General features: G+C 39.3%; 1 protein-coding gene across 2 annotated transcripts in view; it reads left to right on the top strand.

Annotated features, from left to right (window-relative positions):
- LRFN5 (leucine rich repeat and fibronectin type III domain containing 5) overlaps positions 1 to 12,111 on the top strand; it is a 183,669-nt gene that overhangs the window by 131,883 nt on the left and 39,675 nt on the right. The window lies entirely within an intron of this gene.

The following is a 12,111-nucleotide window of genomic DNA, read 5'->3' as shown; positions in this document are numbered from 1 at the left end:
ATTATATGAATAAATTATATGAATAATGCTTATACCATTATTTCCTCTACACAACCTGTTAATAGTGGTTTTATTGTGGAGTAATGGATATAATGGGGCACATTTACTTACCCGGTCCTGTCGCGATCCAGCGGCGCATTCTCAGTCAAGGATTCGGGTCTTCCGGCAATTCACTAAGGTCGTGTGCCTGATGTCCACCAGGTGTTGCTGCTGCGCCGAGGTCTGCCGGAATTCGCCGGAGTTCACCATCCTATCTTGGGTGCAGGTAAGCGCGTGTCAAGCAACACTTTTTTAAAAAAAAAACAGCGTTTTTTCCGAATCTGTCGGGTTTTTCCAATGGCCACGCCCCCCGATTTCCGCCGCTTGCATGCCGGTGCCGTTGCGCCACAATCCGATCACGTGCTATCACGTGCGGTAATATTTGGGAAACCCGACGAAAAATAGCGATTCGGGCCATTAGTAAATGACCCCCATTGTATCTCAAAACACCCATCCATCCATTAGATACTTACTTACATTTTGCTTTTGTAGGTTATATCAGTTATAAAATCATAGCGTATTCTACAGCAAGTGTTGAGTTTCCTCACAGCAACCCTACAGGAGAAATTAAGCATTACACACATTTCTCCCTGAAATCGTTGGCAGACTAGATCCTCCATGGTGTGATGTACTCTAAGCACAGTAGATGCTATCAATTCTTTAAGATACACAATCCCTCTAATTTTGTAATATGACACGTGAACATGTTTTTGAGCCTCTTTAAATTGAACCTTTTCCAATTTAAATTGCCTTTGTCAGCATTTTGAATCATTGTAGTACTCTATAAAAGTTTAATTCATATCACCAGCTCCCTGCCAGCAGTGTGTGGTGAGTCCCAGGGGAGGGGCATGCATTCTTCCTCTCCTCCACACCACCCACCACTTTCCCCTGTCTGCTCAATGCACATGACAGTAGCATAGCATATGCTATTGGAACCTGTCACCAGCTACAAATGACATTCCTTGTGACAGGTTCGCTTTAAAGTAGATTAAAAACATTTTCAAATGTCATATTTGAGAATTAGAGGGATTATGTATAACAACTACTGGATTTAGAGTTCTTACACTATGGAGGATCTAGCCTGCCAATAATTTCAGTGAGAAACATGTAAGTATCAATTTCAGCAGCACTACAGTATGGAAATTGTCTGATACCTTCACATAAACCTTGCAGCCATCTGGTGATGAATACATTTTTCACTGTGAATTATCCCACACATCTACATTTGTTTATTACAAGTGATTGTATTATTCCTTATCTCCTCTGCTCCAGCTGCTGAATCATTTCATCTGTAATGCTGTCAAATGATGGATAAGTGTTCCGGTAATGACCTTTCCAATTCTTACAGAACTTTCAAATGTCATCATGGCCGATGAGACGCGATCTGACATAAAATATCTTTTATTAAATAAAGAATGCATGAGACACTTAAGACAAGAATAAGAGGATAAAAGATGATATTCAAAGGTATTTCTGATATAAATAAAAAAACCCTTTAAAATGTATGTACAATACATATCGAAAAAGTTGGTGCCATGGAAGTGTGTGACTGGTGTGTATCCGATGTGTGATGTGTAAATATGTCTTATGTGTGTTTTATGTTTTTCAGTTATATGTCCAAGTGTTTGTACTCACCTGAGTGTGCCCCACTGTCTGAAATGTAAACTTGGTATACATGAGGTCTATATAATATTTGGCATAATGGGTGATTAATACAGATTTCTTGAACAGGGTCCATTTCTTTTATATCTGAGGCTGCACCAATACCCATCTCCCAACCTCACGGTAATGGTGACAAATCAGCACTCAGGATTAGAGATGAGAAAATCATTCAGGATTTGCTGTGATGAAGATTCAACACATTTTTCATAATATTTGATTTTTGCCCAAATCTATTCGGTCCAAACCAATTTTAGCTTAAATTGTACTTGAAAAAAACTTCCTTCTAAATATTGATATTAAAGGATCTGATTTAATGCATAGTGTTATAGATTTATCACTTATTATTTTATTTTTTTATTATTATTTTTCACTAAAATTATAACAGAAGCCTAACAGACATGGTACAAATGGACAATAATGGAAACCATCAAAAGTTTAAAATCAAGATGGCAAGATGTGCTTGAAGCTCATCAGAAAATATTTTGATTTTATTTGGTGCCTGAAAATCTCCATATTCATGTCAGTTCGATGACTCAACAAAAAGATTTACTCATTTTTACTGTTGATTAAAACTGAGATCCAAACCGATGCAACATCTTTATTGTGCTTGCATGTGCTCTATTAAGACAGGTAAGAAATGTGAACTCCATTCTTCCCACAACTCCTACCTACTTACAGGCCCTATACTAAACTGCAGATGACAACTGGGTGATGGTCCCAACCCTGAATAAGAGCACAGTACAGTAGGACAAACAAACAGACTCAAAACACATAACAAGGCGCAGTCAGACAAATGGGTAAAAACCAAGAAGGTAGTGATGTAAAAAATGGTGAGAAAGAAGACTAGATACGTTTCAAGAAAAAGGTCAGGAATGGATCACAGCACAGTGAACAAAATCTTAAGGAGACAGGAAGACAATCACCTCTATATGAGTTAAGAAACAATATATGGAGTGATTGGTACAGTGATCCTGCATTCTCATAGGACCATGTGCACACACGCTACCAGCTGATAATGTCAGCTGACTAGTCATTCACCCAGCCCTCCGCAGAGCATTACACCCAGTGCTCAGTGCAAGGGAACTTAATCTACAGAGCAAGTTCTTGCAGGAGTTCTGATATTCTCTTTTCTTTTGATTCTTCCCAATCACAGTTAGAAAGTACACAGTACACAGTAAAATTTGTTTGCAATGTTACTTTCTAGATGCTGGAACAAAGCAGCTCTTGAGGTACAGTGGGCTATTCCAAAGATTCACAATTCTCACCCAACTATTTTTAGAGGATAGCCACCTGTTTCTGGTACTAAAGAAATAAATTGGGTTGAGTTTGAGGGGGGAGGGATATAGAAAGGGGGCAATTGTGGTTAATGGGTATGATTAAGGGAAAGGAAGGATTGGGAAGGTATCCCTACCTCATTACCACTTTAGGAGGCTAGCTGAGAAAACTCCTTGATTTAAGGATAACTCTTCCTACATCTATTGATGTTAATAGTCTCAAAATACATCTTCCTTTTGTCAAATTACAAGGTGGAGGTGGAGGGTGTGGGAAATTCTTGCCAGCTCCAGGCTACATTACTAAAGTACTAAACTAAAATAAATATTAAGGGAGAAAAGGATAAGGAAGTTTCATCACTACCGGTGTATTATACCATGGTGTCACCTTTTAAACCTGTGCAGATTTTTATGTATTGAAGCTATCTGTGCTTCCAAATACATGGTGTGAAGGTATTTCTTAACTCCTTAATTCTTGCACAGTAAATGATTATAAAAGATCAAAATGGCACTGCTAGGCATTTTATTCTTTTCAGCCATAATTCTAGCCAAGTAGGGTCTTTTAGCTGGGGATTGATCTTAAGGAGAGCAGCTTGTCTTCATTTCTTCTTAGTGTAGAAGGTTTATCACACCGGTTTGGTCCTTTACTTTACTATCTAACTCGCTGCACGTACTTACATAAAACTGCTTAAGTGTACTTCCAGACCATTAGTTCCATATTTCTGATACAGCTGCTCCGGTTTTGGAAGAAAATGTATTAAGAGATTTCTCTCTAACACTAATGACTGAATAGTTTTGATTGTACTTACCTTTCGTGATGGGGTAAGGGCATTTGCAATAGGTACAGATGTTCCATAATTTATCTAGTTGATCTTGATTCAATAAGAATCAATCTACCGTGTGCCACTCCTGCCTTGTCCCTCCACAAGAAATGAATGAAGATAGACCTGAGTTTGGTAAAGAAGACTCATGTTACATTTTTTAAGAGGTACTTCCTTCCCATCCGATGTACATTCCATGCGATGTATTGAAGTGCGTAAGAGGCGAGAAAGAATTCCATTTGAGTTACAAGAGGTGTTCTCTTTGTATAGAGAAGATAGAATTTTAGTGAGCTGTATCCCTAAATATGCTAGTTTTGTTGCTCGCCACTGAAAATAGGTATTGCTCTTAAGACTAGTTATGGTCGTCGTTGTGACTGAAATATTCAGCACTTCTGATTTCCCAAAATTTACTTTAAAATTAGAGATAGCGCCTGTGAGCATTACCTGCGGTAAGGATTGGGCCGGGTTTGTGAGCATTCATAATAAATCATTGTGTTTAGGTGTACTGTTTTGCCTAATTTTATTCTGGTTATAAGTGGGTGTCTGCAAAAGGCTTGCAATAGTGTTTGCATAACCATAATGAAAATTGACAATGGACAGTCTTGCCTGGTCCCATCCCTGATGTTCCGTAAAACCCTAGTGAACTTGTGGTTACCTTCCGTACCAGGCACAAATCCAGTTTGTATTAGACTTGGGAGAAAAGGACTCATTCTCATTGCCAAAATTTAGCCCATAGCTTGATGTCCACATTCAGTAAAGAAATAGGATGGTAGCTGCCTACGCTTTCTGGATTCGTCCATAGTTTGTAGAGGATGGTTACAGTAGCTGAACGGGCATGTTTGGGCAGAGGGAGACTCTGAAACAATGTGTTTCACCAGTCTGAAAGATAAGGTACTAATACAGCAACGTGGATGAATCGGCGGCAGCTGGCAATTCCTCCTGCTCTGCTAAACTGCCCTGGGCTGAGCCATCCGGGACATCCGATTCTTGCAGGTTACTCAGCGCCATCTTGGGACCTTGGTCCTGTGGAGACAAAATTCTATTCCTTAGGTCTCCTTGTCCTATTCTCAAAGTCAATGTTGCTAGGCAATCAGTTATTTTTACCCATACCAGAAGAATATAGCCACAAAATAGCCATGAAATAGGTTGGGGTTGCAGGAGCTCGGCAAAGAATGTCCATCCTGGAGTTCAGTTAGGCTCTGCCCCTGCATTTTCACCAATTTCTTTAACTGGCTTTGGGATTCTTCTGCAACCTCTAAACATGACTCCTTTCCAGCTAATATGACTCTTTACTGCTTTTATCACATGACCTTGAAGGAGATTTTTTTTTTAGGTAATCGGGTGAGATTTAACATAAAACAGGGAATTCTACCCTACCTGAGAGGGTTCATAGTGAATTAGGATAAAATCTAGTGACAGGTTCCCTTTAAGAGATCAGGCATGTCACAAACTGCACCAGCTTAACATCTTCTCCCAAGGAATCAATGCTATTCTGAGCTGTGGTTTGTACTGTAACTCTTGAAATTTCACTCAGAATTTTTTTAGATGATTTCCCTTTAATAAAAATGCACTTGATTTTCCACTTACTATTCAGGGAAACATACGGGAGTTTGTCCTTCTGAGCAGGAGTCTTAGTTATTTACATATTTGCATTTATTATTACAATTGGCAACTAACAAGCTACTTGGAAGACTGTGAATTTGGCATCGATGAGCTGTAAACTTATGAACAAAACATATTCTCAAATATGAGGACATTCTTGGTTCACTCCACGGAAAAAGCTTGTAAAAAGCAGAAGAGCAGCAGGGTAACAGATAAACCAGCATGAAGCCTCCCGGGTGCAATGGTATGATATCAATGTACAGGACCGGCAAAGGGCAGGGGTCAATTCAAAGGATTTTTACTTTCAACTGCAAAATGTGTGCCTTTGTATGTGTTTGGTTACTCTTAGGCTTGTTAATACTAACTCCAAATGGACCTTGTTGTTGTGTCCTGAGTGGTGAGATTCCGACTTTCCCATACACAGAGTTCAGAGTATTTAGACACTTTAGTAATACTTTAGTATTAACATTCAAGATCATTATTTTCTTATTCCTCATTTGTCAATCTGTGAAAGAAATCTATATGTTGTACTTATATGACTTATAAGGACTCATTTCTAAGTGCCCTTAGGATGCCTAAGTGAATGTCAGTGCTGTGATCTGCAACCTCTAATGCTAATAGTAACATAACTTATATACTGACAACACAAGAATAATGGTTTATAGGCTAAGATATAGTGAAAAGCAAACCCGATACGGATAAGGGACCCAAAGCCCCACTGGTGCAGGCACTGATCGTGAGTGTTAACCTATTAAATGCTGATGGCAGCCTTTAAATCCAAGTGGTGTGTGGGTGCCATTGATTTGGGAAGGGGATTGCTTCTCCCTGTGACGTCCTCACCCAAATGGCGACCAACTTACATACCAGTGGAGCGCATGCACCATATTGTTTTCAATAGTTAACACTCACAAACAGTACCAACACCAATGATAAGTGTTACAGATGTGGAAGGGGGTATAACGAGACAAACCCAGACCCAACTTCTCACTGAAGTTTGGATTCGAGTCCCTGAACCATAATTCAACGTGGACCTGAAAATTGTGGTTAGGGTCCGCTGAAAACTGCTAAGGAACCATTTACATTGGTAACTTAGTAACAATGTAAATAGGGGGTTATTATAATGAGGTTCTGCAGAGTCTGTCATTACAAGGGTTATGATTAGATATCCTGTATGATAAACAGCAGATTATTGGTACTACCTGGATTCACACCAGTTACCCATGATGCTTCATTTACTTTGAAAATTATTGACCTGTCCTGCTCCAATTTGTTTTGCTCTCAGTTATCTTCATGGTTGGGTGAATGTTGAGTTCTGAACCGTGATATGCTCCACAAATACAGCTGAGACATACTTTGTGTGTGCAGAGTAGATGTTAAACATATAGTTGTAGCATATGTGCAAATACATTGACAATGAGATTGCTATCACCATTCAATATTTAAGGGAACCTGTCACCAGGAGACCCATTTTTAGCAGCCCCCCCCCCCCCAGTTCCTACAGGGCAAAGTACAAGCATTTCCAAAGAGTTTTCATATAAAAAAATGGTTTTACAGAAAAAAAGATATGTTATATAGTACCTTGCAATGCCATGTGCTCTGTGACTAGGCACTTGTCACCTGGGAGTAGCTGTAGAGCAGCACCCTCGGGGAAACCACACCTCCAACTGTTGTTTTCAACTATATGAATAACAGGGGGAGTTGCTAAGCCAAGTGGTGGACATTTTCATATATTTGAAAAGGACTTATTGAGGAGCAGTTTCCCAAGGATGGGGGGGGGGGGGGGCTGCTCCCCTGTAACGACTCCCAAGGGACGAGTGCTTAGTTACAGAGCAGATGGCATTGAAAGGTACTATATAACAGGGGCGTCGTTAGGTCACGAGCCCCGGATCTTTTGACTAGTGCCCCGAATGTTGTCACCTGGCTCCCTCTACTTTCATCTCTATTTGCATCCTCTGGATGCAGATAGAGATGATTACTGTAGTGGAGCAGGGTGCCGTCAGCATCCTGCTCCACTACAGAGCACATACAGCAGTTCTGTGCTGTAGTGAGAGCTGCAGGAGGCGATTGCATTGCATCTCCTGCTTCAAGCAGCTCCCTCTAGCAGCCTGGAGCAGGAGGCGCTGTGTAGTGACGTCACCACATCCCGTCCAGCAGGTGGAGGGGAAGAGGAAATCATGAGTGAAGAGAGGTAAGTGTAACTCTTCTTTTTTTAATAATACAGTGTGCATATGGAGTTTTGGGGTCATTACTTTATGTAGAGGCTATTCCTGAGTAGTGGGAGGCTATAATATTACTAATAATATTGCTGAGTGTGTTTGTGGCTATTAGTGTGAGGGGGATATGTGGTGTATTTCAGTGAGTGTAAGGGGACTATTACTGAGTATGGGAGTTATAAGTAAGTGTGGGGAACTATTAGGGAGTGTGGGGGCTATTTTCTGTGTGTATAGAAGCAATTAGCAAGTGGAGAGCTATTACTGAATGTGGGGGCTATTAGTGTGACGGGGCTATGAGGGTTTTTTTAGTTAGTGTAAGGGGACTATCACTAAATGTGGGGCCTATAAGTGAGTGTAGGGGGGCTATTAGAAAGTGGAGAGCTATGTTACTGAATTTGGGGGTTATTAGTGTGTGTGGGGCTATTAGTGTGTATGGATGCTATTTTTGAGTGTAGGGGGTTATTAGCAAGTGGAGGGCTACTACTAAGTGTGGGGAGTATTACTAAATATGGGGGCTTTTAGTAGTGGGGTTATAAGTGGCTGTTTGGCTATTAGTGGGGGGGGGCTAATAGTGAGGGGGCTGTTACTGGATGTGAGGGCTATTTGTTAGCATAGAAGGGCTATTGCTAAGTGTGGGGGGCTACTAGTGAGTTTGTGAGGTTATTACAAAGTGTATAGGGGGTTATGAGTGAGTATTTGGGGCACTTACTATGTGGCGGTCTATTACTGAGTGTAGGCATTGTTACATAACAGGCCACATTTAGGGATCATTATTAGGTGGGTGGCACAATGTGGGGGCTTTAGTAAGTGTAAGGGCCACAAGATAGGGGTGTGGTGGCATATACAGTGGGGCCATAATTGTGGCTTAATTGTAAAATGTGCGGCATAGAAAGGTGGATTTCAAAATGTGTTACACCTGGGGGGCATTACTAGTATTTTTAGGACTTTGTGTGTGGCTGTATTACATTATTTGGTTGAAGAGTTTTAGGGGTAGAAGAATGATAACACTGTTAGGGGACAAAAATTTAGGGACGATAGAAAAGGGTAGAGCATAAGATGTGGTAATCTCCATAGGCACAGCGCATGGCTGCCTAAAGAGAAATGATGATGGCGGCTTAATGGAGAACATGAAGAACAACTACTGCTCTGGATATAATAGGTAGCATTTCTACTGTGTTTTCTGTAAGTGCAGTTTTTTCAGGTGGAAGCATATAGGGGGGGGGGGGGTGTACAAAAGGGGACGCAAATGAGAATTTGGTACGAATGCATTGGGGCCAGTGCCCCAGATCTTTTGTGACCTTAGCAACGCCACTGCTATATAACATATATTTTTTCTGTAAAACCTACTTTTTTTATACAAAAACTCTTTGGCAGTGTATGTACTATGCTCTGTGGGGACTGAGGGTTGCTAAAAATGGGTCTCCTGGTGACAGGTTCCTTCTAAGTGTTACTCAGCAGCTTGGCTCTTTTTCCAAGAACAGTGACACACATATACATAGGTTGTGTTTGAGATGGTGATTGGGTTTCATTCTCTTCAGTAAGGCTCAACAGTAATAGCAGATAAAATAGACCATTCTCATCTCTTTCAATAAAAAGCTGATTTCTACAACCTAATAGTGAAATGCTTAATGTTTCTTTGTAATGTTTATAAAAATCATGTTACATGCAGAAAACATTATGCAAATAATAATTTATTATAATACTATTATAATTGAATATTATAACAGCACAATATACAATATTTCAATTCTACTTTCATTATTCTAGAAATTCTGATGATCTACTGTACTTTCCCAATAAAAATCTGGCATTTGATCATTTGATCCTCCCAATAATTCGGCATATCTGATCATCCAGAAATTGTCATCACCTATGTTCTTAGCGTAGAACATAACTAAACCTTTATCCAAACAGTATAAATCAATAGTGCAGATGATAATAATAAACTATGTAATATACTTTTTGAAAGAAAAAGGTTTCTGTGTCCCTTACCCTGCCTTTCTTCCTGCTTTAAATCAGCTGTCCCTCCCATAATCACATTGACAACTGAGAGATGAGAATCAATAAAATATTCCCTAAAAAAAGTTAATTTATAACCTCTTGTTCTTATTTCACTCCTGCGTAAAGGACCAGAGAAGGCTTTTAGACACACTGCTCACTGCAGGAGAAGAAAGGGGCATAAAGAGTAGGAATGAGAAGCTTTTTACCTTAATTATGTATTTTGTAAAGTTTACTATTATCACGTGCTTTATTGATCAGCTCCTCCTTCTCTGTAATCTGGTGCTTGCAAATACCAAAGTGAGGGAGAATTATCAATTCACTTGCACCAGATAATTTCATCAATCAAATTATTATTATTATCAAAAAAATTATCAACAATTTAAGACAGTGTTTAGACACTGTTCTGACTAGAAATATAGATGGTTCCAGGTATGAGTAGACACCCAGAACTCCAGATTAAACATCAAGAATCCAACACAATGATAGATCTGGTGCAGCATAAGACTGTCTAGTCATACTCTGTCTAGTCATACTCTGCACTTGTCTAATAGCCAACACATTAATATATCTCCCCCACAATGTACTATTTACTTAACTCCTCCTATTCTCCTATATATATATATATATATATATATATATATATATATTGCTGCATATTGTATCGTGTATCATCCACACAGTACACACCTGGGCCAGTAGCTCAGATGAGAAATGTTAGGGAAGAGGATGGCAGGACTAGGAATCTCTACTTTCTGTTATCTACTTCCCACATGTGGCCAGAAGCTACTGGGTTCTGTGAAATCATATCTGTGGCCTCTCACACTCCCTAGGTTATAAAAACTGCCTGACAGTAAGTATAAACGTGTGTACAATCCTATAACATGTATAACATATACAACAAATATAACATATACAGACATATAACACATACACTACATACATAAACGTATGCACATTTATGTGTGTATATGTTATATGTCTGTATATGCTATATTTGTTTATGTGTGTACATGGTGTACACACACATAGATGAGGGCCCCATTCAAAAGTCTGCTATAGGGCCCAGCCTCACCTAGTTTTGCACCTGTAAAGCCAACTTTTTTTTTTTAACTAGACCATTTAAAACCTTTCCAGAACTCATCCTGCTCATATATTTGAGATTGTGATTGAGAGAGCTATCAATATAGAATCTAGACAAGAATAATTGATTCTTCTGTTGTTTCTCTGTATTGATACATTGTATCAAACTCTTTCAAGTGTAATAAAAGCTTAACAGAAGCACTGTGAAATGACAAGCACAAAGCCACAATACACGAATACGTGGAGGTTCTCTTATGGCAACAAGTTCATTAAGTGACTTCAATAATTTGCTCAAAGAACATTGTGTAAGGTGATAATTACATCCGAGCATAAGATCTCCTATAGGATCCTCAGACTTATAATTACATGCTTCATGTATAATTAACTGTTATAATGTCACATATAATCTTGTGGAGTTCTCTTTGTTAATTATATTTGTAAATTATAAAGATAATATTTCATAAAAACAGATTTTTCCAGCTGAAGTCTAGTTGTTAAGCACATTGTAAAGAACAAAAAAAATCAAATTAATCGCTTATTCACTGTTCTGCTGCTGGTGGTCTTGTCCTCATTAGACTGGGTAACAAACCGTGGGTGTTTAAAGCCACCAACACCATTTAAATTAATGAGGGGTGTGGCGCCTGCTCTTACAGTTGGAAAGAAAGATCATAGATGTTACTGTTTGGGCTTTTAGTCCAGTACCCAGACCAGGATTTTTCACTTTAAATTTAATAGGGTCTGATCAACATTATTCGAGTCCATGAACCTTTGGATGCAGTAATACAGCTATGGATTTGATGTCATAATTTCTACCCTGGGTGAACCATGGATCTGTTGGTTGCTGGTGGCATACATTTGTGTGTAGGTTACCTCACTCTGACGACAAGATGGATAACCTAGTGGTGATTTTTTAAAATATTAGGTTGTACATCATGGCAGGTCAATGAAGATTAGTTGGAGCCGGCAGGCCTAGAAAGTTCTATGGTAGTAGTCTATTTTGGATGCTGTACTCCAAAGGTTATTTTACTACTGTGTACATTCTGCTGCAGAAACTGCTACCACTAAAAACACTCAAAATGGGCTGATTTTTGCATAGGAAAGCCTCTTCCAAAACCCTACCACATTTGACCCGGCATATACTGCAGTCCACGACAATAATTGAAATGTTTGTGGATTTAACATAACTGATGTAAGTCTTAGCAGCTTAGTGATTCCACCCACTGTGACCTGTCCTTGTGTGACCTGCCCATAGTTTTCTAGTTCAGATGCATAGCTTTTATATCAGAGGATATCTACTGACAAGATTTGGAGATTTTTATTCAAGGTCATTTTCAAAATTGCTTTATTTTAGATTTGAAACAGTAAATAGACATAAATGTGAATGGAGCCGTGATGTGACCACATTCTGTGCAGCACAACCAC

This window comes from Engystomops pustulosus, chromosome 7 (genome assembly GCF_040894005.1).
Source record: "Engystomops pustulosus chromosome 7, aEngPut4.maternal, whole genome shotgun sequence".
Taxonomy (NCBI): Eukaryota; Metazoa; Chordata; class Amphibia; order Anura; family Leptodactylidae; genus Engystomops; species Engystomops pustulosus.
This window is presented reverse-complemented; position numbering and strand designations above follow the sequence as displayed.